This window comes from Carcharodon carcharias, chromosome 3 (genome assembly GCF_017639515.1).
Source record: "Carcharodon carcharias isolate sCarCar2 chromosome 3, sCarCar2.pri, whole genome shotgun sequence".
Lineage (NCBI taxonomy): Eukaryota > Metazoa > Chordata > Chondrichthyes > Lamniformes > Lamnidae > Carcharodon > Carcharodon carcharias.
The window spans coordinates 93,484,670-93,509,402 of NC_054469.1; the positions used below are offsets into that span (position 1 = coordinate 93,484,670).

At 43.3% G+C, this 24,733-nt stretch overlaps 1 long non-coding RNA gene across 2 annotated transcripts; it reads right to left on the bottom strand.

The window, feature by feature from the left end:
* Nucleotides 1-6,819: 6,819 nt before the first annotated feature.
* Nucleotides 6,820-23,252, bottom strand: LOC121276525. Of its 2 annotated transcripts, none has more exons than XR_005942673.1 (2): nucleotides 23,183-23,252; nucleotides 6,820-7,779 (listed from the first exon to the last, which is right to left on the bottom strand). It is a non-coding gene; the product is annotated as an uncharacterized LOC121276525 (long non-coding RNA). The 2 variants fall into 2 exon arrangements; XR_005942674.1 differs by lacking the exon at nucleotides 23,183-23,252 and adding an exon at nucleotides 15,009-15,065.
* Between the last annotated feature and the right edge of the window lie 1,481 nt (nucleotides 23,253-24,733).

Here is a 24,733-nt window from a genome sequence, read left to right on the forward strand (position 1 = left end):
TTTTTAGTAGTATATGCGTACATTTTTTTTAAAATGCATTATTGAACATAAATTCCTCTGCAGGAGTTTCCATGACAATCTGTGGAATGCATCTTGAGCCACCAGAACTGGAATAAGGCCAAATGCAAAAATCTCTCGAGATGAACCTATTCACATTTGCACACAGAAGCCATTTACAGATGCGAAACACTTACTTAGCCTTTGCTATAAAGGTATATTTGATAACCAAACCAAAAATCCTGGCATTCAAACATGATGATATAGTGTTATTGAATGAGGAGGTGTTCACATTGGGTGGCCTCTACTTTGTCCGCATTTCAAAAAGCCACAAAATCAAATTAGCAAATAACCCAATTACCAGACTTCAGCCTTTTCTTAAACCTCCTTTACTGATGAATCTCATGCTTTTTTTAGTATAGCAAAGAATATTTCAATAAGTATAAGAATGAAGTCCATAAATGATCATATTATCATTAAGAATGAATACCAAAAACAAATGAGTAAGAATTTGGCTGACTCAGCTCTTATACAATAAACTGAATTTGAACTAGTTTAGATTCAGAAAGACAAATCAGGTAGTGTGTATAACCAGTAGCTAGTACAATAATAAAACAAAAACAGAATTACCTGGAAAAACTCAGCAGGTCTGGCAGCATCGGCGGAGAAGAAAAGAGTTGACGTTTCGAGTCCTCATGACCCTTCGACAGAACTTGAGTTCGAGTCCAAGAAAGAGTTGAAATACAAGCTGGTTTAAGGTGTGTGTGTGGGGGGCGGAGAGATAGAGAGAGAGAGAGGTGGGGGGGGGGTGTGGTTGTAGGGACAAACAAGCAGTGATAGAAGCAGATCATCAAAAAATGTCAACGACAATAGTACAATAGAACACATAGGTGTTAAAGTTAAAGTTGGTGATATTATCTAAACGAATGTGCTAATTAAGAATGGATGGTAGGGCACTCAAGGTATAGCTCTAGTGGGGTTTTTTTTATATATAATGGAAATAGGTGGGAAAAGGAAAATCTTTATAATTTATTGGAAAAAAAAAGGAAGGGGGAAACAGAAAGGGGGTGGGGATGGGGGAGGGAGCTCACGCCCTAAAGTTGTTGAATTCAATACTGAATATTGAATTCAACAACTTTAGGTCGTGAGCTCCCTCCCCCATCCCCACCCCCTTTCTGTTTCCCCCTTCCTTTTTTTTTCCAATAAATTATAAAGATTTTCCTTTTCCCACCTATTTCCATTATATATAAAAAAAAACCCCACTAGAGCTATACCTTGAGTGCCCTACCATCCATTCTTAATTAGCACATTCGTTTAGATAATATCACCAACTTTAACTTTAACACCTATGTGTTCTATTGTACTATTGTCGTTGACATCTTTTGATGATCTGCTTCTATCACTGCTTGTTTGTCCCTACAACCACACCCCCCCCCACCTCTCTCTCTCTCTATCTCTCCGCCCCCCACACACACACCTTAAACCAGCTTATATTTCAACTCTTTCTTGGACTCGAACTCAAGTTCTGTCGAAGGGTCATGAGGACTCGAAACGTCAACTCTTTTCTTCTCCGCCGATGCTGCCAGACCTGCTGAGTTTTTCCAGGTAATTCTGTTTTTGTTTTGGATTTCCAGCATCCGCAATTTTTTTGTTTTTATCTCTAGTACAATAATTACCATCCTACCTCAGTGTAGAAATTGGAAGATCCTCACCTTATCGCAAAAATTGATATTCGGGTTGGGGGAGTGGGCAATGGTCATTGTGCCAAACATAGCTTCCATTACTACATATAAAATACAAACAACATTTTGCAACAAGTCATGAAGCAGCAAAGCCATTATTTTATTCGAGAAGACAAAATGCATCACTTATCTTGAGAATAACAGTCTATCCTTACTCAGTTCTTAATACTAATGGCAGATAAATAGCATCTCAGGACTCAATAACACCAGTTTTTTTTTATAGGACAATCAGTGTTATTAAATAAATTCTGGGTTCAATACTCCCTTTTTGTGAAAGATTTACATTATTGCAGGCTAATCAAACATCACCGAGTGCATTCACCAGCAAAAATACAGAGGAGGATGGTGCAATGTTATTCAAGAGCAAAATTTGAGCAAAGATGTCAGAGGATTCCTTGGCCTGCTCAAGAAAAGAAAGTCACAACTTATTCATCCAGCAGATCAAGCGTGTTCAAACTTTCATCTTTCTGAGCCACACAAATGCATCCTTTGGAGAGTCAAGGACTGCACAAGGAACTTAAATCCCTAACCATATTCATCAGATTATCACTCAAATTGCTGGCATTAGCAGACTTTTATGTTCTGATTGAGGCAACAGCACTAAATACAGCCTTCTTCAAACCCCTGAACACACTGGCTATCACATCATGTCCACCAGTTGCAGGCGGGAGAATGAGGCCCAGGAGTTAAAACAGCACGGGTCTTTATCTAACAGAGGCATGTGAGCTCGTCACTCATCCCATTCCCCCAACACAGCACCTAAAGCTGATGTTAAAATCGGGGTTTATAAGTGCAAATTTGATTAGGTGCCATGGAATCTTTTGGCTCAACCAAAAGATGGCACTTTTGACAATGCTGCACTCACTCAATACTGCACTGAATCATATGTCCTCAAGTCTTTGCACATAAGCATGTTATTTTATCAACTTCCTGTAGAAAAATTCTTTCTAGCATTAATATGTGGTCCAGTTGCCCAATCTTCTCTACTCCTTTCCTGGTCTAAGTCATCAAATTACTTAGAGCCCAACCACCCTGAACAAAGGTCCTTGTAGCAATTTAACTGGTACAAGGGCTGTATAAATTCCATTGAACCTATTTCCTGTTAAAGGAAAGCAATGATTTTAATCTGAACATTTTTATTTTCTAGTTGGAAAGTTTCTTTTCTGTCTCAGTGGTTCTGATATATTAAATGTCCACATTTCCTGGCAGCTTCATTGGTACAGTTTATGGAGAGCTATTTTGAGCTACACTTCCTGTTAAATCAGAGCTGAAGCTTGTTCCCCTTTGGTAATGAAAGAAACCCAGGGTGGAATTTAGAAATGCCAGCATGACAGAGCAATATTTACTCATCTAATTTTGCACCAAAGCACAGCCATTTTTTTCACAGTCTAAAATTCTCAACAAAATTTAAAACTTAAATTTAATCAACAATTTTAAATGTTGAATGCTTCAATGGTATGAGTACACAACACAGGAAAAAAAGCATAATGCACATTTAATGAGTTGGACTTTTTATAAATGGCCTTGACATCACCTGATCTTCACACAAGACTGAGTTCCCTATCCTCTAAGGAATTCTATAATGTATCACCTGAGTATGATAATTGGCAACTGCTTTTACTCATTGATTATCTTCAGATTACAATTTGCCCTCCTTAGAATGGAAAGGGCTGACCGATAACCTGCTCCCAAAGTTGTTTCAGTGCCACTCTGTAATCAGATACCAGGAGGTATTTCCAGCAGGCAAGTAAGGCTAAATTACCCACCAGGATTTCATCAAATCCATCCAATTATCATCTTGGCTCATGAGAAACAGTATGAGCTTTCCTATCGGGCCATTATCCTGAAGACAGCCTGAAATTCTACAAAAAATCACTTCTGCTGCATCATGGCCAAGGCCATTCAGAGTCCTCATTAAGGAAAGAGTCAGGAAGTACGTAAAATACAATGAATTATGATTACTTGAAACATGTGCGAATGCTGATCCTGTATTCATCCACTTCTAATAAGGAGCAGCATTGTCAGAAAGCATGATTCATTTTAGTGAGTGAAAATCATAGGGTGGAACGTTCTGCTCCTGTTGGCAGTGGGCGTGTTTGGCAACATGAGCGGATAATATGGTGAGCAGGCCAAAAATCAGTTTTACGCTGTCGTGAAACCAATTTGCGATCGTCCACTCTGCCTGACAATGCCACATGTCGGACGCTAATACTTTAGCATTTCATTGTAAGCCCGGCTCACTGGAATCATCCTCCCATGCTGGATCATGCGGGCAAGTCGGCATGATTGAACGCCACATGTTTCACAACCGTACATAAGCGAAGTGCACCTGGCGGGCTGCACTTCTCTCAAGATTTCAAGGTTTGTTTGCCTACCTTGCTTTGGGCAGCACTTGCAGTCATCAGCATCAGGCTTCACAAGCAGCAACATGTCATTTTAGGGGGGACTCATGGGCAAGTCTCTAACTGCCAGGCTAGCTATAAGGTGGCAGCAGTTTTTCAATGGCTGCAGGGCTAGGGCTTGCTTGGGGGAGGGGGAGGAAGTGGCCTCAGGCAAGGGAAGAGGCTGCAGGGTGAGAGCTGTACCAGGGAATGGGGTAGCCCAGCTTGTGTGGGGGGGGGGGGGGCATATGTTGAACTGTGCAAGTGACCTCAGTATGGTGAGGCATAAGGAGGCAGTGTCCAGAGGAGGTGAGGCCAGATGGAGATGTAAGATGTGTGTGAGAGAGTGAGTAGTGACGTTCCTTGAGTTGGTAGTGAGTGAGATATCAGTGAGTGTGTGAGTTTAGAATGATGAGATGGTTGCCTTACCTTAGAGGTACGGATGAGATCGTTCATTCTCTTTCTGCGCTGGATGGCCAACCTCATCTGTGCAGCATTATCATTGACCACCAGTGCCACTGCCTCCCAAGCTGGAGTATTGAGATTACTGGACGTCTTGTGGCCAGAGCAGGGGGTGGAGGACATCACGGTGGGCCTCCAAAAGGCATTCCAGTGATGGGTCACTGAGCTCTTCTTGGCTTTGAGGGCCATATCTTCACTGGAGTAGTCCTAGGCTGCAAGCAATGAGAACTGTGTGCGCAGCTGCAGTTTAGAAATGGCACCGGGAGTGAGGAAACAGTGAGGTAATGGCATGGCAGGTGATTCAGAGGCCACGAGCTAGCAGAATGGCGTGTTTTCTGTGGTTGTACAATTAATGAGGCAGGAAGCGGACGATACGGTGTGAGAACCTGCCATTGCGGCCAGTGGGTAAAATATTGTTTTTCATGCCTACTCTGGCACATAGTGCAAATACGGGACGATTCTGCCCATAGGCTGTACATGAGTGGAACATAGAAACAGTAATAGGCCATTTAATCACTCAGGCCTGCTCAGTTAGATCATGGCTGATCTGTACCTTAACTTCATCTCTTTGGTTGATATCCTTTAATACCTTACCTAGCCACATAAGTGTCGCTTGCCACCCCACCATAGTATTTCCCGTGGCTGCTGGAGACCGGCACCAAGTGTAAAGCCTGTCAGCTTTCATTGCATGTGCTGGAGGCCTGCAAGGTACGGCCTTTACAGGCCCCCTGCTTCCTCTGACCCTGGCCCCACCCTACTACCCCATTCTCCTCGTTGCCCCCTCATGGGGCCTGCCAGCCTAGCCCCAGTGATCCCCACTTCCACCAACTTACCTCAGTATCTGTCTACAGCAATGATCTCCATTGGGGACTGGGTGAGTTCCAGCAGTGGCACTGTTCCTGTCAGCACTACTGGGACCAAAGAGCTGCCAGCCCTTTGATTGGGGGTTGAGGGCCCCAAATGGGAGCCTAAAATTCCATCCTATGAATCCCAACTTTGAAATTTTCAATGAGCTATTCTTAACAGCTTTCAAAGGGACAGAGTTCCAGATTTCCACTACCCATTGTATGATGAAGTGCTTCCTGATAAAACAATCTAGTTTAGTCTCTCTCTTCCTAATAACTCGCCATGATGCACTCACTGGGAAATGAAATTGTCCTTTAGTGTGGAATTACCTGATTGTTGGAGTATTGATTTGTATCAATTTTAATATTATTTGTAGAATTATAAAGAAAACCTCAAATAAGGGAAGTGCAATACGAACTGCAGAAGCATTACTTAATCAAATTTGTTATAGCACAGCTGATGGTAAATGCCAACCTACCCAAATTCCAGGGAGAAACTTAAAGCAGCTGCCACAGCTATTTTGCAATTGTACTTAATTTGAGATGCGGACTTTGAATTCAGCAAAAAGAAGACCACTAAGTCTTATAGGTTTCTTACAAAACTAAAGAAAGGTTTTTAAGCACATACATAGATCTACATATTACTACTATGATAACTTTTACATCCCCTAATTAATCTAACCCCAGTTACGCCTCCGTTAAGGCAACAGTAAAACACATAGATTTAAACAGGCCCAGGCAAAGCACATACCATGGACAATCAAATTCAAGGTGAGTTTTCTCAGCTTCAGTTCCTTGTGGACAGCAGCTTAAGGCTTAGATGCTGGAGGCTTTTCACACTTGTTAAATCTTAGAATGCCTGCCCTTACACATAATCTTCTCTCCTTTAAAAATATTTTCCCCTTTGAATGCAAATTCCCATCATTTCACTATGTTTTTGGACTTTACCGCTCTGGTACTATGATAGATTTTTTTATTACTAATTTTACCAGTAATCTTTGAGAAAAATAAACACACTGTTTCTTAACTTCTCCTGGCTAGATGAAATATTTCACCACCTCTTTTGAATTCAAGCTAATCTGGTTTATTTAAAAATGAAAATGTTCCCTTGATACCTTACATTCTAAAACTTCCCCCATGTTTACCTACTTAGCATTTCAAACCTAGCTTATCTTCTGATAAATCAAAACATTCAGACCAGCTGCCTTTAATACAATTAAGACACACACACACATAAATACATACAAACAGGCTCCACTATTACTCTAATTTACAATAAATTCTAATAACATTATGAAAACTATTATATCTTCCTGCCACATTCCATCTGACTCCAATATGATGGAAGAAATGCAGAATTATTACAGGAAAAAAATAAATCAGTTTAAATGATAGGGTGAAGTGTAAAGGTTTTATTTTCCCTTAGAATGTTTTTGCAACATATGTCAACTTGCAGCATTTGTTGGACTCACATCAGCTAGTCAACAAATTAGCAAGGGATTTAAACTTCACGTGCTCACTGTCCACTGCCATGAGATCACCACAGAACATTGCACAAATGTCTCTTGTTCACATTGTATATGGAATTAGTATGCCTGCTTGACCATGTGATCTGGTACTTCCCTTGTTGACTAGTAAAGAAATGATGCTCAACAACTAAAAAGTACTGGAAACCTTATGGGGACATTAATTTTCAGAGATCAGTCATTTAAATTATACAGGAAACATAAATGTATAAAGTATCAGGCTACATGTGCAAAAGAGAATGCTATAAAATATTCTGGAAAAAGCAACATAAAATGTATAGTCACATTGGAGTATATGCAAGCCAAATTTCAACAGTTAGCTATTGCGCTGGGCAAAAGAGAGGCAGAATGGAGAACAGTGCCAGGAATCGTTAACTAGCCATGTTGCTGCCCCTTCTGCATCTGGGAAATAGGGTTTGGTTTGAGGCAAGTAAACTCAATATTCCAGACTGCAGTTGTGGTTTCCAGCCATATGAAGGAGGATCCTAAAAAGACTGAAAACTACTTGCTGATTTCAGGCGTACCTAATGTCATACTTTGGATTGTCATGTACACATATTGGATGCTTAGGAGACACACAGAGTAATCAGAATAGAACATCCAAGATTTTGCTCTCATAATTAACATGCCAGGCTTTTCAACCTCATGACAAGGCAGCCTCCTACAATGAAACTAAAAGTTGTAGGTCAATTATTGATTTCATCCAAGGTGTGTACTCTGGCGTCTAGATCACATCAGGAGGGCCACTGAGTTTATCTTCTTCGACAGAGGAAGCAGCTCTATCCATTGTCTCCTATTCTGCTTGAAGTCTTCATCAGTGATTTGTCTGTAAAAGATAACTTCAAAATTTCAAGTCTGGGCAATTGTGAAAGAACTTCAGTGCTTCTTTTCATAAGCTATATTTTGTTGTTGCTATACGCACTCGCAGATCTAACGATGGCCATTTTGAAGAACGTACTAACTACTTGGGTTTAGTAGTGGGTGTCCCAAGAATGGTTTACATACCTCGAGGTAGGACAAGGTGATCTATAACTGAAGGCAGCAACACCTAACCAGCAGGGAGGCACCGCTGCACATCCTTATCCCTGTGGAGGAGATGGCACTCATCATGATTGGAGCAACTATTACTAAGGCCATAGCCAGGCGGGACAGCAACCATTGAAGCTGATAGTTTGCTTATACTTAATCCTCTTCTCACATGTCACTTCCCCCTCAGCCCACAATCTTATCTGATTTATAAGCTGCAGATGGTGCAAGGCTCTACATTTTACGTTACACTCCTGCCCTTATCACAACACTATCCTTTTGTCTTTCTCCTTTCAGATACACAAGAACTCCCAGCTACTCAAACAGTGGTGGAAGGTCAAGAGATAGAAAAGCAAAAAATCAGTGAAGAAGGAAAAAGCATCATCACTTGCTGACACACTTGCGGCCACCAGTCCAGATGGGTGAATTTAATGCCTCCTCCCCAGAGACAAACTCTAAGGCAGAAGGGGTCATTTGATTGATTGGCGGGGTGTGGGGTGGGGCCCCACCATCTTCCAGTCTTCCCCCGATTAAGTCTGGGGAGGGAAGGCTTGCAGGCAACCTTCCCACCTGATGCTAATTGAGGTCCTTAACTGGGCATCAGGAGGGGGAAGGGACCATAGAGAGCCACACCCATGCCCTTACTTCTGACCCCCACCCCTCATGCTGCCCTCACCAGCAGCCCCCTCCTCACAAGTCCCATCCTGTCATCACCTACCTTTCTCCAGGAATGCAACAATGAGTAGCCAATGCTCCCAGTGGCACTGCCAATGATGGACAGCTGCCAGCCTCTGATTGGCAGCAACATTCCTGGCATCAATTAGGGACTTAATTCCTTTGGGGCTCCTGGAGATTGGGTCAGCAGAGGTCCAACTAGTTTTGCCAGTGGACATCAGGCTCCCTGCCATCCTCATTAAATTCTGCCCACTGTGTGTACTTTAGATGATAGCATAGAATCATGATAAGCATGTGGTGGCACATTGGGCACAGATGCCGGCTCACCAGCATACAAGGCACATAGATTCTGATGCAGAGGACTCAGATGAGCAGTTTGATGAGGTGACCGACAGAAGAAGCCTGATGAGTCTGCGCACCGTAATGCTTGTTGCATTGACAGGCCTACCAGGAAGCCTTTGTAATGCAAAGGAACATGAAAATACTGGCACCAACCTGACACAATGCTTTGTGCAGAGCTTGGAGCCCATGCTTTCCAACATGGAAACAGGTCATTTGGCCCAATTGGGAATGTAGAGTAAAGACAATAAGGACAGAGTGTGGAGAGGAACAAGTGCTAACTTGGGAATTTGGTGCAGGTGGAATATTTCTGGTAAATATTTCTCAAGTTATAATTTAGATTATCAGTCAAACTCTGACTTAGAACTTTAAAACTGCAATCTAGTTAAGAAACCTAGTTTAACAGAAACTTCATGGCAGTGGCAGTTATCTATCAATCAATTGAAAGTGGTTGTTTCAATAGGCATTAACTACATTGGAAGGAAGATGACAAAGCAGTTGAAAATTAAGTTTTAGTCACCAGTCCTGTGTAAAAACAGACAAGATTTGCAACTGCATAGAGTATTATCACAGAGTGGAGTCTGAGGACTGAGTGCAGCAAGGAATGAGGGCCATCTGGGGAATTTGGTCCAGGTGGGAAATTGTTGCAGAGGGAGTAGGAATTGCTACTTTTTATACCTTTTTTCAGTCTTGTGCAGCTGGTGAATGTTAAAGATATTAATTCATTGAGCAGTGAGGTGATTGGCTTAAGAGTTTTAGGATTTTATCCCTCTAAATAAGGACAGTCGTTTACAACAGGACTGCATTAAATTTATAACTTGACTAGTTAAACTACTTAATATAACTACGGATAACAATTGAATGATATTTCTAAACTTGAAACCTAATGTTTCAAATAAAACTCAATAAAGATAACAGGGCCGGTGATGTGTTGCAGCTGCAGCATGTGGGTAGGGGGGAACCTGTGTGATCCACGACAACAACGTTTACAGTAAATGTTTGGAGCTCATGCAAGTTCGGCTCAGAGTTGGTGAGCTAGAGTCTGAGCTTCAGACACTGAAATGCATCAGGGAGAGAATGTTACCTGGACACTTTGTTCAAGGAGGCAGCACAACCCTTAGGCTAGAGTCTTTTTATTTGGTCCATGGTCAGTAACAGGAGGATGTGACTGAGTGAGGCAAATATGGGGACCCAGAAGGTAGCAATCGAGGAGTCTCATCCTCTGCAATTGTCCAACTGGTGCAAAGTTCTTGAGGCTTTTGTAACTTAAAGCAAGGACTATGGGATGGATGAGCAGGGTGCCATTCAAGTGTTTGAATAAAGAGGAATGTAGTTGTAGTAGGGGACAGTATAGTTAGAGGATAGATACTGTTCTTTGCAGCTGAGAGTGTGAGCCCCAACGGCTGTGTTGCCTGCATGGTGCCAGGGTTAAGCACAGTTCCTTGGAGCTGGAGAGGAACTTAGAGTTGGAGCGGAAGGATCCCATTGTCGTGGTCCATGTGAGTACCAACAACAGGTCAGAATAAGAAAGAAGTTCTGCTGGGAGTATAAGCAGGTAGGGGCTAAATTAAAATGCAGAGCCACAAAGATAATAATCTCTGGATTACTATCTGAGCCATGAGCAAATTGGCATAGGATAAATATGAGTTGAATGTGTGGCTCAAAGATTGATGTGGGATAAATGAGCCTTGATTCATTGGGCACAGGCACGAGTACTGGGGAAAGAGAAGAGCTGTACCTTTGGGACGATCTTCACCTAAACTGTGTTGGGACCAGTGTACTGGCAAGTTGTATACCTAGATCTGTAGAGAGGGCTTTAAACAAAATAGGGGGAGCAAGGGGTAGCGTGGGTGAGAGTTCATGTGGGGTGTTGGTGAGAGTTCACATGAGCGGAGATTTGGAAAGTTAAAGAGCAAGAACAAGGCAATAGTGCAGGATAGTGATATGAGTAATGTAAACCAGAGTGAAACAAGAAGGGACAGAGCATGCAAACATATGAGTACACCAGCAAATATTGTCAGCTTTAAACTAACAGAGGGGGAGGAGGGTTTGGATGAAGGGTGATTTAGTTAAGACAATAGGAAAGTAAACCAATTTGGGTAAAGACAAGTTGAGTGGGACAGGAAGGGACAGAGAGCTTAACGGTAATGGCACATTAGAGAGTAAGGCCCAGGCAGGGAATAAAAGTAAAAAATAAAATTGAACTTATTTTATCTGAATGCATGGAGCATCCGCAATAGGATGGATGAACTGGTGGCACAAATAGAGATAAATGGTTTAGATCTAGTCACCATTACAGAGACGTGGCTACAGGGTGACCAAGGTTGGGAAATAAATATTCAGGGTACACAAGATTTTGAAAAGACAGGCAAAATAGAAAAGGAGGAGGGATAGCCCGATGATAAAGGATGACATAAGGACAATAGTGAGAACGGATCTTGGCTTGGAAAATCAGAAAGTAGAATCAGTATGGTTGGAAATTAGGAATAGCAAGGGTCAGAAAACACCGATGGGAGTAGAGTATGCACACCCACTAACAGGCATCATACCGTTGGACAGAGCATTAAACATAAAATTATTGGAGCTGGTAACAAAGATAAGGGGTGGAATTGTCCCAGATTTGCACTAAGTGCGGTGGCAGGCGGGAAAAGCGGCTGTTTTACAATGGCGGCTTTTCGCACCATATCATCCCAAACCCGCTGCATTAATTATGCATTCCCAGGACATGGACTGTGCCTGTGGTGACAGTGAGGTCAGCGGCAAACACCCTCATGAGGATCCTGTATCACATCATCCCTCACTCAAAGCAACTGTGAATGTTCTCTCTCTTGCTTCTGACTCTGCCGATATGCATTAATTATCTCTACTCTGGTTCAGAGGGAGCTTTTGCCAAGCGATCGACACTCTCAGCCACCCATTCCCTCATCTCCATCCATGCTCTCACCTCCAGCCAACAGGACACCTCCTCCATTGAAGAGCTAGAAATAAGCAGCCTGGAAAACCCATCACAGAGTTTATCCACACCTCCACCAGCGCAGATACACACACCTCAGTGGGACCTAGAGCTAGAGGTTCACAATCTGGTGGTCACCGCATGGACATGTGTCCGCAGCAGGAGGAGGCAGGTTCAGCCGAGCTCCCTGGTACTCGGAGGGCTGTTGGAGATCAGGCATCTGTGAAGTCCGAGTCAGATGATGAATCTCTGGATTTGGCCTTCCAACTCACCCTGGAGAGTCAGCAGAAGGCGTGGGAACATCAAAAACCCCCCAACAGAGTGGCATGTAAGTAGGAGGATTGCATCTGCGTGCTCTCTGAAGTGGTGTCCACATGTGCACATATGGAGGTCTCCATGGGAAGGATGGTGGACATCAAGGAGACCCTGGTTCGGCAGAACACGCAGATGTGTGCAGATTAGCACTCCATCGCAGTTGCCATGGGTGAGTTCCTGTAGTGGCAACGTGAGAGAGAAACAGGGCACCTCGACGTCCCTCCAGGTGGTCCTTCCCCACAAGGTGTCAGACCAAGGCCCCCAGGCATCCGAAAGGAGGAGGAGAGGCAGATGGACACCCCTGGATCATCCACTCAATAATCTCAGAGGCTGTCCTCTCCTTCTGAGTCCCCTTTGCCTGTGAGCCCCTCAACCTCGTCTCCTGGAGTAGCTAGCCAATGAGTGATTTTGGAGGGAGAAGTGTATGTGTGGCAGGACCTTTCAGAGCCTCATGCAAGCACTCCCCCACACACATGAATCCTTCACGTATCACAGTCACCTTAATGTCCTGAGCATTTTAAGTGCTGCCTGTTGAGGTTCGCTTTGAGTTGTCAATCTGAGCTGACCTGTATCTCCATCCAGCCACTGATCGCACTCCCATGCATAACCTGGTCTCGCCCACCACGACTCATGTTTCACTTTCAATTTAGACAGCATGGTGGTTATACAGTATTTCATTCGCTTCCTGTCCTTTCCCTTCCCCCAGACACCCATTTCCTTTCCCCCATCACTGTTGACCCCCCGGCATCACCTCCCACCTCCTCTCCATTACCTACCAGCCACAATCTTTTTCCTTTGGGAATGTCCTGGTGAACATGCACGTTCCCTTTCTTCCTGAAAGTCCCACCTCCATTAACCACCCGACCTCCTCCTTCTCACTCCCAGTGTCCATGTCTGTCTTCGAGTCCCTGCGAACCACCCTCACTGTCCCTTCTACCAACACCGTCAAACTCTCATCCTTCCACCCTACTGCCTCACTCTGCCCTCGGTCATTCTCACCATTGCCTCATACCATGCCCACCCTCAGTTTGCTACCCAGGAGGCAGTCATGAACTCATCAGAGCCCTCTCTTACACATTCACCTGGACATCCACCCTCTGAGCCCCTACCCCTCCTTTAACCCCTACTCCCCTCTCGGAACACTTACACCCCCGCCCTCTGGACATGCGCTGCTTCCCCCTTCCTGACTCCTTAAAACACCCTTCCTATCTCTGCCCCCCTTGGTCCTTCCCCCCTCCTGAGTTTTTCCTCCAGCTTTACTTCTCCCTCCAGCTTTACTCCTTTCATCTTCCTGACTCCTTCTTCTACTTCTTCCTCCACCCTCACTCCCTCCCCTCTCCACACTCCTTCCTCCCCCTGGGCTCCCTCCCTTTTTCACACTGCTTCCTTCCCCTGGGCTCCCTCCCTCCTCTGCACTCCTTCCCCCCTCCAAAGTCCTTCCCTTCCCTTACACCTTCCACCCCCCCCCCGCCTTTACATCTACCTCCCTAGTGGATATCTTCTCTCCCATTACCCCCTCCTCCCCTGGACTCCCTCACCCCACCAACCTCCCCTCCACGACACCTTTGTTCCCCCCTCCCAATCTCAACCCCCACCACACCTCTTTCTTTCTTAGTCAATCCTATACCTTCGTCTCCCAACCCCTGGCACACCTTCCTCTCCCAAACACGGCTAGACCTTCCTCTCCTACCCTGTCGACCATCATCCATTGTGAGCATCAACAGTGACTTTCCAGCTTCCATGAGCTGCTTTGTGGTGGAGCCATGGCCATGAGAATCTACCCAGCATGTCATGGATGTTCCTCCAGTGTTCCGTTGCTGTCAGGCTCCAGCATCTTCGGCTCCCCTGATGTCCGCAATGTGAGCAAGGCCTTGGTGGTACGTCCCGACTTCTGCACATCACACCTGTCAAGACGTGTTCTGCACTGACATGATTTCCTGCCAGCATGAGCAGACAATCTAGCGTGTGGGGATGATTCTGGCAGGTTGGCCTTTTGATGATGTGCAGATGTATTACAATGAAGTTCCCGACATCCGATGGCAGGAAATGTGGCCTGCCATCAACGGGCTGAGCAGACAATGCAAGCTGGTTTCACGACATTGTGAAACCAATATCTGGCTTTCTCGCCATATTGTCCGCTCATGTTGCCGAACACAGAAAATGCCGGCCAATGTAAATGGTTGTTAGGATTTTAATCTTCATATAGACTGGACCAATCAAATTGGCAAAGGTGGTCTGGAAAGTGTGTTTGAAGAATGCTTTCATAAGTTTTCTCAAGCAATATGTTGTGGAACCAGCTAGGGATAAAGTTATTGTCGATCTACTGTTGTGCAATGAGGCAGGGTAAATTCGTAATATCATGGTGTAAGATCAAATGAAAAATAGTGATCATAATACAATTGAATTCCACATCATTTTGAAAATCATTAACAAAAATCTTAAATTTAAACAAAGCCAAGTACATAGATATGAGGAAAGAGCTGGCTAAGGTTGATTGGGTAATTTTTTTATATTCACTCATGGGACATGGGCTTTGCTGACTTGGCCAGAAGGTGGTGGTGAGCTGCCACCTTGACCTGCTGCAGTCCATGTGGTGTAGGTACACCCAAAATGCTGTTAGGAAGGGAGTTCCAGGGTTTTGACCCAGCCACAGTGAAGGAACGGCAACATATTTCCAAGTCAGGGCAGTGAGTGACTTGGAGGGGATATTCCAGGTGGTGGTGTTCCCAAGCATCTACTGCCCTTACCCTTCTAGATGTTAGTGGTCATGGATTTGGAAGGTGCTGTCGAAAAAGGCTTGGCAAATTCCTGCAGCGCACCTTGTAGATGGTACACGCTGCTGCTACTGTCGTTGGTGATGGAGGGAGTGAATGTTGGTGGATGTGGTGCCAATTAAGTGGGCTGCTTTGTCCTGGATGGTTTCAAGCTCCTTGAGTGTTGTGGCAGCTGCACTCAACCAGGCAAGTGGGGAGTATTCCATCACACTCCTGACCTGAGCCTTATAGATGGTGACAGGCTTTGGGGAGTCAGGAGGTGAGTTACTCATCACACGATTCCTAGCCTCTGACCTGCTCTTGTAGCCACAGTATTTATATGGCTAGTCCAGTTCAGTTTCTGGTCAATGGTAACCCCAGGATGGTGGGTGATTCCGTGATGGTAACGCCATTGAACGTTATGGGGCAATGGTTAGATTCTCTCTTGGTCATTGCCTGGCACTTGTGTGCTGTGAATGTTACTTGCCACTTGTCTACCCAAGTCTGCATATTGTCCAGGTCTTTCTGCATTTGGACATGCACTGCATCAGTATCTGAGGAGTCGCGAATGGTGCTGAACATTGTATGATCATCAGCGAACATCCCCACTTCTGATCTTATGATAGAAGGAAGGTCATTGATGAAGCAGCTGAAGACGGTTGGGCCGAGGACACTACCCTGAGAAACTCCTGCAGTGATGCCCTGGAGCTGAGATGACTGACCTCCAACAACCACAACCATCTTCCATTGTTCTAGGTATGACTCCAACCAGCGGAGAGTTTTCCCCCCCGATTCACATTGACTCCAGTTTTTCTAGGGCTCTTTGATGCCACACTTGGTCAAATTTGGCCTTGATGTCAAGGACAGTCACGCTCACCTCATCTCGAGAGTTCAGCTCTTTTGTCCATGTTTGTCCAAAGCTTTAATGAGGTCAGGAGCTGATTGACCCTGACGAAATCCAAACTGAGAGTCAGTGAGTAAGTTAATGCTAAGCAAGTGCCGCTTGATAGCACTGTTGATGACCCCTTCCATTACTTTACTGATGATCACATGTAGACTGAAGAGGCAGTAATTGGGCAGATTGGGTTTGTCCTGTATTTTGTGGACATACCTGGGCAATTTTCCAAATAGCCAGGTAGATGCCAGTGTTGTAGCTGTACTGGAACAGCTTGGCTAGGGGCACGGCAAGTTCTGGAGCACAGGCCTTCAGTACTCCTGCTGGAATATTGTCAGGGCCCATAGTCTTTGCACTATCCAGTGCCTTCAGTCGTTCCTCGATATCACATGGAGTGAATTGATTAAACTGAAGACTGGCTTCTGTGATGCTGGGGACCTCCGGAGGATGCTGACGTGGATCATCCTCTCGGGACTGCTGGCTGAAGATTGTAGAAAATGCTTCAGCCTTATCTTTTGCGCAGATGTGCTGGGCTCCCCCATCATTGACAATGGGTGTATTTGTAGAGCCTCCTCCTCCAGTGAATTGTTTAATTGTCCACCATTCACGACTGGATGTGGTCGGACTGCAGAGCTTAGATCTGGGATTGCTTAGCTCTGTCCATCGCATGCTGCTTAAATAGAGTAAATAAACAGAGGAAAACATTTAAAGAAACAATTCAAAAAGTTCAAAAAAATACATTGCTACAGTTCCATACGCTCTAAGATTGGCCTTATCGGCAACCTCATAAATAATGCCTGAGCCGTTTTCTCACCATGCAAGCTTTATGCCAAAATATGGTGCATCAAGGGTATCCTGCAGGATGATGGCTACCCGGATCCAATCATTGCTCACATTATATTGCACAAACTCATGAATGGGCCTAAAGCTACAAATTTTGGTCCTGAAAGTTGTACAGTCTACCTCAGATTACCCTGGAAGGGTAAGGTATCTCAAAAAATTGAGCAATAAGGGAAACTAACTGTTTCACACTGCTATTAGGCAATAGCAACATGAGTGGTATTCTCCACAACAGGATGCTGCCATCAAGCCAAAAAGAAGTTCTGTCTAAAGCACAAATGAGTAATGTAGTATATGAATTTCAGTACTGGTGTAATGCTGGGTGCATCACAAGACTGGTGGATTATATTCCTTCGGCTGTTCGCAACAGACAAAGTACTGAGGTACTCAACCAGCCTGTGCTTGCAAAACTCAGAACATTGTTGTCAACACTAGATGTGATTCTGCGATTGGACAACACTAAACAATCCCGATTGTGCTAAGAATTATACTAGCAACCAATTTAAGATTATCAGTCAGGCTCTCAATGTGGCTCATTTACACATGCTAGAAGTTACATATATTCACACAGGAGCCTGTCCTTTGCAAACAGAAAGAACATGTTCACACATTGCACCTTTTTCAACTAAACGAAAGCTTGGGTGACAACCATTCTCTGCTTCATTCCTCATTCAATGCCTTGACCAATCAGAGTCAACTTGCCTGTTATGAATTCAAATGAAAGCTTGGCAGTGAACTATTCCCTGGTGCATTCACCATAGCAATGCCTCTACCAATCAGAGTCCACTTGCCAAACAATCGGTACCCTCTTCTCATGCAGTATAAATAGTTTTTTTCTTTTGGGATTTGGTATTCTTGTGATTCTTTCCTGATGAGTGCAAGATGAAAAACTGCAACAGCACTCCTTTTTTTCAGCAATACTCAAGTTCCGTACTGCCAAGCGACTATTAAAAATACGTTCTATTGAAGGACAAAAGCTGAACAAGAAAGATCCACCCATGTCTTACTGAGGAAGTTAAGAATGGCATTAGATTAAAATAAGAGGCTTAGAATGTTGCAAAGAATAATAGTAAGCCTGAGGGCTGGGAGCATTTTAGAAGCCAGAAAAGGGCCACCAAAAAGTTGATAAAAAGGGGAAAAGCAGAATAAGAGAGTAAACTAACTAGAATATAAAAACAGTTTATACGAGCTTTTACAAGGATATAAAATAGAAGAGTAGCTAAAGTAAAATTTGTCCCTTAGGAGAAGAGGTTGGAGAAATTTATCATGGGGAATGAGGAAATGACAGAGACATTGAACAAATATTTTGTGTATGTCTTCACGCAAGTTACACACCAGAAATAAAGCATAATCTCAGGGCTACTAAGAGTGAGTAAATTAAAGAAATTAATATCAGCAGATAAAAAGTACTAGAGAAACTCAAAGGATTAAAATTCAACAAATCCTCACATCCTAGGGCTCTACAAGATATAGCTACAGAAATAGTAGATGTGCTGGTTATGATTTTCCAAAATTCTCTAGATTCTGGAACAGTCCCAGCAGATTGGAAGTTAACAAATGTAAATTGCTATTGAAGAAAGGAAGGTGATAGAAAACAACCTGCAGGCCAGTTAGCCTGACATCAGCCATTGGGAAAGTGCTGGAACGTATTATTAGCAAAGTCTTAATGATGCACTTAGAAAAGCATAGTATGATTAAAGCAAGTCAATGTGTCTTGTGAAAAGGAAATCCTGTTTGGCAAATTTATTAGAACACTTTGTGGATAGAACTAGTCGGGTAGATAAAGAGGAACCAGTAGATGTAGTATATTTGGATTTCCAAAAGACATTCAATAAAGTGCCATGGAAAAAATAATACACAGGATAGGGGCTCATGGATTTATGGATGATATATTAGCATGGATAGAGGATTGGTTAATGGACAGAAAGCAAACGGTATGGATAAATGGGGTGTTTTCAAGTCAGCAAGATGTGACCAGTGGAGTGCCACAAGAACATAAGAACATAAGAAATAGGAACTGGAGTAGACCATTCGGCCCCTCAAGCCTGCTCCGCCATTCAATAAGATCATGGCTGATTTTCTTGTGTTTCGATTTCCATATTTCCATCTAACCACAATAATCTTTGATTCTCTTGCCTAACAAGAATCTATCTACCTCTGCCTTAAAAATATTCAATGACCCTGCCTCCGCCACCTTCTGAGGCAGAGAATTCCAAAGTCGCACAACCCTCTGAGAGAAAAATTTCTCCTCATCTCTGTCTAAAAGAGCGACCCCTAATTTTAAAACAGTGTCCTGTAATTCTGGACTCATCCACAAAAGGAAACATCCTTTCAACATCCACCTTGTCAGGGCCAATCAGGATCTTGTATACTTCAATCAAATCACCCTTCACTCTTCTAACCTCCAGTGGAAACAAGCCAAGTCTGTCCAACCTTTCTTCATAAGACAACCAACACATTCCAGGTATCAATCTGGTGAACCTCCTTTGAACCGCCTCCAATACATTTACATCCTTCCTTAAATAAGCAGAACAAAACCGCACACAGTATTCGAGGTGCAATCTCACAAATGCCTTGTATAACTGACACATAACATCCTTACTTTTATATTCAATCACTCTCATAATAAAGGATAGTAGTCCATTAGCCTTCTTAATTTAGATGTCCACTTGTGTTGCCATAGCTTCCAGGGCTGTGGGCCACGTGCTGGAAAATGGGATTAGCGTAGTCAGATCTTTGTCGACTGGCGCAGACATGATGGGCCGAATGGCCTCAGTCTGTGCTGTAAACATCTACCAATCTATGAATCTTAATTACCTGCTCTACCTGCATACTAATCTTTTGTGACTCGTACTAGATCCCTCTGCACCTCAGAATTATGCAGCCGTTCTTCATTTAAGTAATGCTCTGCTTTGTTGTTCTTCAAGCCAAAGTGAACAGCTTCACATTTTCACAAATTAAACTCCATTTGCTACACCTTTGCCCATTCACTCAACCTATTTATATCCATCTGCAACCTCCTCATGTCCTCTTGACAACAAGGATCATTGCTGGGGCCTCAGTTATTTACGATCTATATTAATGATTTAAACAAAGAGATGGAAAGTAATGTATCTATATTTGCTGAAACAAAGCTAGGTGGAATAGCAAACTGTGAGGAGGAAACAAAGAGGCTGCAAAGAAATTTAAACAGGTTAAGAGAATGGACATCAAGGTGGCAGATGGGATATGAAGTAGGGAAGTATGAAGCTATTCACTTTGATTGCAAGAAAAGAAAAGTAGAATATCTTTAAAAAGGTGTGAAACTTGTAAATGTTGATGTTCAGAGAGACTTGCGAATGCTCGCACAAGGAACACAAAGTTAGCATGCAAGTACAAACAGCAATTAGGAAAATAAATGACATGTTGGCCTTCATTGCAAAGATATTGGAGTACAAGAATAAAGAGGACTTACTACAGCTCTATGGGGCTTTGGTGAGAGGAATACTGTGTGCTGTTTTGGCCTCCATATTTAAGGATAGATACATTTGCATTGGAGACTGTACAGCAAAGGTTCACTAAATTAGCCCCTAAGATGAGAGAATTGTCCTGTGATGAGAGGCTGAGTAAATATATTCTCCGCAGTTTAGAAGAATGAGAGGTGATCTCAATGAAACTTTCAAAATTATGAAGGGGCTTGACAAGATAAATAATGAGACATTATTTCCCCTGGCTATTGAATCTAGAACAATGTCGCACAGTTTCAGGATAAGGGGCTGATCATTTCTGACTGAGGTGAGGAGAAGTTTCTTCACTTAAAGGGTTTTGAATCTTTGGAAGTCTCTACCACAGAAGGTTGTGGATGCTCCATTGTTGAATATATTTAAGGTTGGGATAGGCAGATTTTTGGTCTCTCAGGAAATCAAGGAATATGGGGAGCAGGCAGGAAAGTGGAGTTAAAGCCCAAGATCAGTCATAATCATATTGAATTAAGCAAGCTCAACAGTCCATGTTGTCTTCCCCTGCTCCTATTCATTATGTTCTTATGTCTATGCTGGTACTTATGCTCTAAATGAGCCTCCTCTCACACTTCAACAATATTTAAGGATTTATTTTTATCCTTATGATTTATGTTTATTAAAACAGCCTGGAGCTGAAGTCCATATGTAAGAGGAATATGTTGACATAAATGATGGGCAGAATTATCCCCTTGGGGGCAGGTTTGGCAGGGGCAGGCAGGGGCGGTCAGGAAGCCGACTGCTGTCCGCAATCGGGGCCGGGCCGTAATTTCACACTGCCTCAGGGAGATGAACAGTTTAAGAAATTGAAAATAAAGATTTTAAAAATGTTATAAAACATGTCCCCTCATGTGACCCTGCCACATGAGTAGGGACACGTTATAATTGAAATTTAAAACATTTTGTTTTACTTTTATTTGACACATGGAAGAGGTTTTCAAAAAACTGCAAAGGCTGGTTGGACGGGCAGTGAAAAACTTGTTTGAATTACCTTGTTAATGGCCTTAACAGGCCTTTTAATTGTTGGTAGGTGTGCGCCGGAGTCGGCTGTGCGCCCGCCAACCAAAATATCAAGCGACTACGCATTGACATCGGGACACTCGCCCGACATCAACAGATGTCATTTCATGCTCAAGCGGGTCGGGCGCGCCTGCCTGCTGAGTTAAAAATTCTGCCCAATGTCTCAAAGGACCTGGATGTAAAGAAATTGAGGGCTGTGGTCACCTTGGCAGCCTCTGCATAGCTACCTGCTCCTCTGGGGCAGATATTGGCTTCCAGAAGGCAGCAGATTTCTGTGGCCATCTGCACAAGTGCCTGAGTCTTTTGAGGCAGTACTGTTTGAAGAAATTGAGGAAGCTGTTCCTTGCCCTGTGCACCTGCAGCTGGGGGTTTCATCTCCTCCAAAGTGCTGCGTTTTTTTATTCACTTCTGTTCTCTTGGAGCTGCATGTGACAGTGGAGAAAGCAGCTGCTGCTGGAGTTGCTGCGGCAGCTGGGCTGGACCAAGCTGCTGCTCTCCTCAGAGCTCCAAGCTACTATAGCATTGGTAGATCCCATGTTGCAGGGAAGACTCACAGGCAAGAGGTTGACCTCCGTAGAATCCAAAGCCACTTGAAAGTTACTGGACAAAGTTACTGATCACAAAAAAAATCTGTGAATTCAGGCTGAAAGAACGATTCCTGTCAATGTTAGTCTTTCACTGTGGCTAACCACAAGCTTGCTGATTTCAACTTTATAATGTTGCAAGCTGGTCAATTTCATTTTGGCATTCCCACTGAGCACTCACATCCTCCAACCTGATGAGATGTCGAAACATTGTGGAACTCAGTTACTGGAAGTGAAAGCCAGAATGCAGGGTTAAGGAAGCTCTTAATTGCTTTTTTAATTGTCTTAATTGGTTTCCCATCAGATCCAAGGCTGTTCCTTACTGACCTTGGTACCCAACTTGGTGAAAGACGGAAACTGGCAGGATAATGCCAGGATACCGACCCAACATCACTTTTAGGGGATTTAATTTCCCATATGCACACAAACCCATCTCACCTTACCTGGGAGAATTCCCCCAAAAACTATGGAGCCATTTTAATGTTAGCCTGATATGTGATAGCAACAGGCAATGAGATTACACTGCTAGCTGAAAGCTTTTGGTGAGAGGCTTAAGCCATTTTGATGGCTGGTCTCATCTGCACAACAATGTCAAATAGCAAGAGCTGAAATAGCACTCATGGACATTTTGCTGATCTGGAGTTGGGTGGGAGAAGTGGAGAAATGTCCTGCTTCCTCCAGTTACCTGAGCTGAAACTTCAGGCTTAAGTGGGAGAGGATGGAATTATGGGGGAGGTGGGCTAGGGGAATCATGCAGAAGAGGTAGATGCCAGTTATGATGATTTTTGTGGTACCAGCAAAAACACCAGCTACACCTATTGATACCCACTAATTGCACCTATAAACAGCATTTTCATATTTCAAGTAAGCTTCAGCCTGTAACAGGTGGGTGCTTAGTCACTCCATTCCCACAAATGATAGGAAATAGCAGCAGGAATAGGAACTGAATGGTAAGTACAGCATTGCAACTGTCACTCCCCCTATTCCCGCTTAAACAAAGACTATGGAAGTTGGGCCATGATATGAGAGACATGCAGAAGAGAGGATACAGAATCAAGGTGTAACTTATGCAAAGGGAAGCAAGATAATGACAAACCCAGCTTTAAGCAGCAACAAATTTAAAAAATGCTATGTCCCTCTTCTCTCAGACCCCTAACACTGAAATAAGCTTGTAGCTAGTTACTGTAATGGCTGCTCGACAAGCAGTCAGCTCACTGGCACTGATTAACATTAAAGCTTAGATTCATTTGCTGGTAAGTGAAGTGCAAACCAATCGTAGAAGTAACAATAGCCACTTAGAAACTTCCTTCACTATGAATAGTTGAAAGGTACCTGTATGATATAAAAGAAGTTACAAGTTGCATTTCCAGCCTCTGCTGTTAGCTGATCTCAGCTGCAGTAGTGACTGGGACACAGCGATCGGCTTCAACACTTAATGTGGGGAAGGAAAGCGAAAAGTCCGGCCAGGTTCCTGCTTCTAATTTCAGTCCAGTAACTTCTGCCAGGAAGTGTGTGCGAATGGCTATTGGGTGAGGACAGGATCAGGTTCTGCTGTGATGTTCCCAGGAGCAAATCACTTCCCACCAACACTGAACTCACTGAGTAAATATATCCTCAAAGAAGAACCAGAAAAGTGATCATTAATGTCAAGGAAATTATGGAGCGGTGAAAAGAAAATATGACATTTTCTTTGTTGAAAAGAGAAAAACTTTGAAATCCCATTTCCCAAAAAGTTTTCTCAAGATGGAAAAAGCTGCAGGAGTCATCAAATGGATTAAATGAATGCCCCTCACTTTTAGGCTGACAAGTGAATGGAACAAAAACAGCCAGTCACATTTATTTGATGGTTAACAAGTACACAAGTTCCAAAAGACATTCTGCACTCAAAATAGTTAATCTGTGCCATTTCACTTCAGTGATGTGTGCTATATCTTACAGATAATAAACAGCATGGAAAATATAAATCCATTGCACTACTTCAAACCAAACTGTGATACCAGTAATGGCAAGGGAGTGGGGAGGAGAGTGTGGTGGGGTGGTGCTCAATTCAAACTAGTAAAAGATACACTTTCTTCACACAAAAAGAACAACACATGACATGGTCTTCTTTATAGTGCAGTGAAGATTAAAACCCTGGAATTGGTAATAAGTATTTGGTTTCCCAATAGGACTGTAATGTCTTTCTGGGTGGATGAGCTGTGATGAATCAACGCACCTTCCTCAACTTCCTTGGGACATTGTGAATATTTGCCAACTGATAAAACCTGGTTTGTGAGTCTTTTTTCAACATCACAAACTTCAGCTCAAGGTCTTACCCACAACAGATGAGCACCTAGGGCAAAGAGAAAATACCAAAGCTGCAAAAGTCCACTGCAAACATCAGCAACTAGTCATTTGCTGGACAACCTTCCCATACCCCTTTACAAAGTCCCTTGCTTATCTATCATCTGCTTCACCTACATGTCTAGTCAAGAAATAATCCTGACTATTATTGTATCATGCCATTCAAATGTATACAACTCTCTATGCATCTAAACAAATACGTGAGTGTCACATAATCTGTCTGTATCATGACTGAACAACACATTTGAAGTTTACACAACTCAGGAAAAGCCTATTACAAAGAAATTAGTTCTGAAGCTGGGTCCATTTGGTCAGCTTTGGTCTGTGTAAAACGTGAGATGAGGAGTTAATTTTCATATTATTTGTAAACGGATTGTCATTGGATGAGCCATGTGCAATGACAGCCTGGAAGAGTCAACATGCGACCTGTTCAATTCTGATTATCGGTCCTTATTAACATTTAATAGACATGCACCTAGACCAAAAAACAGTCCCAATTTGCAAATTGGCAGTTGGAAAATCAGGTAGTAGCGACTGCTT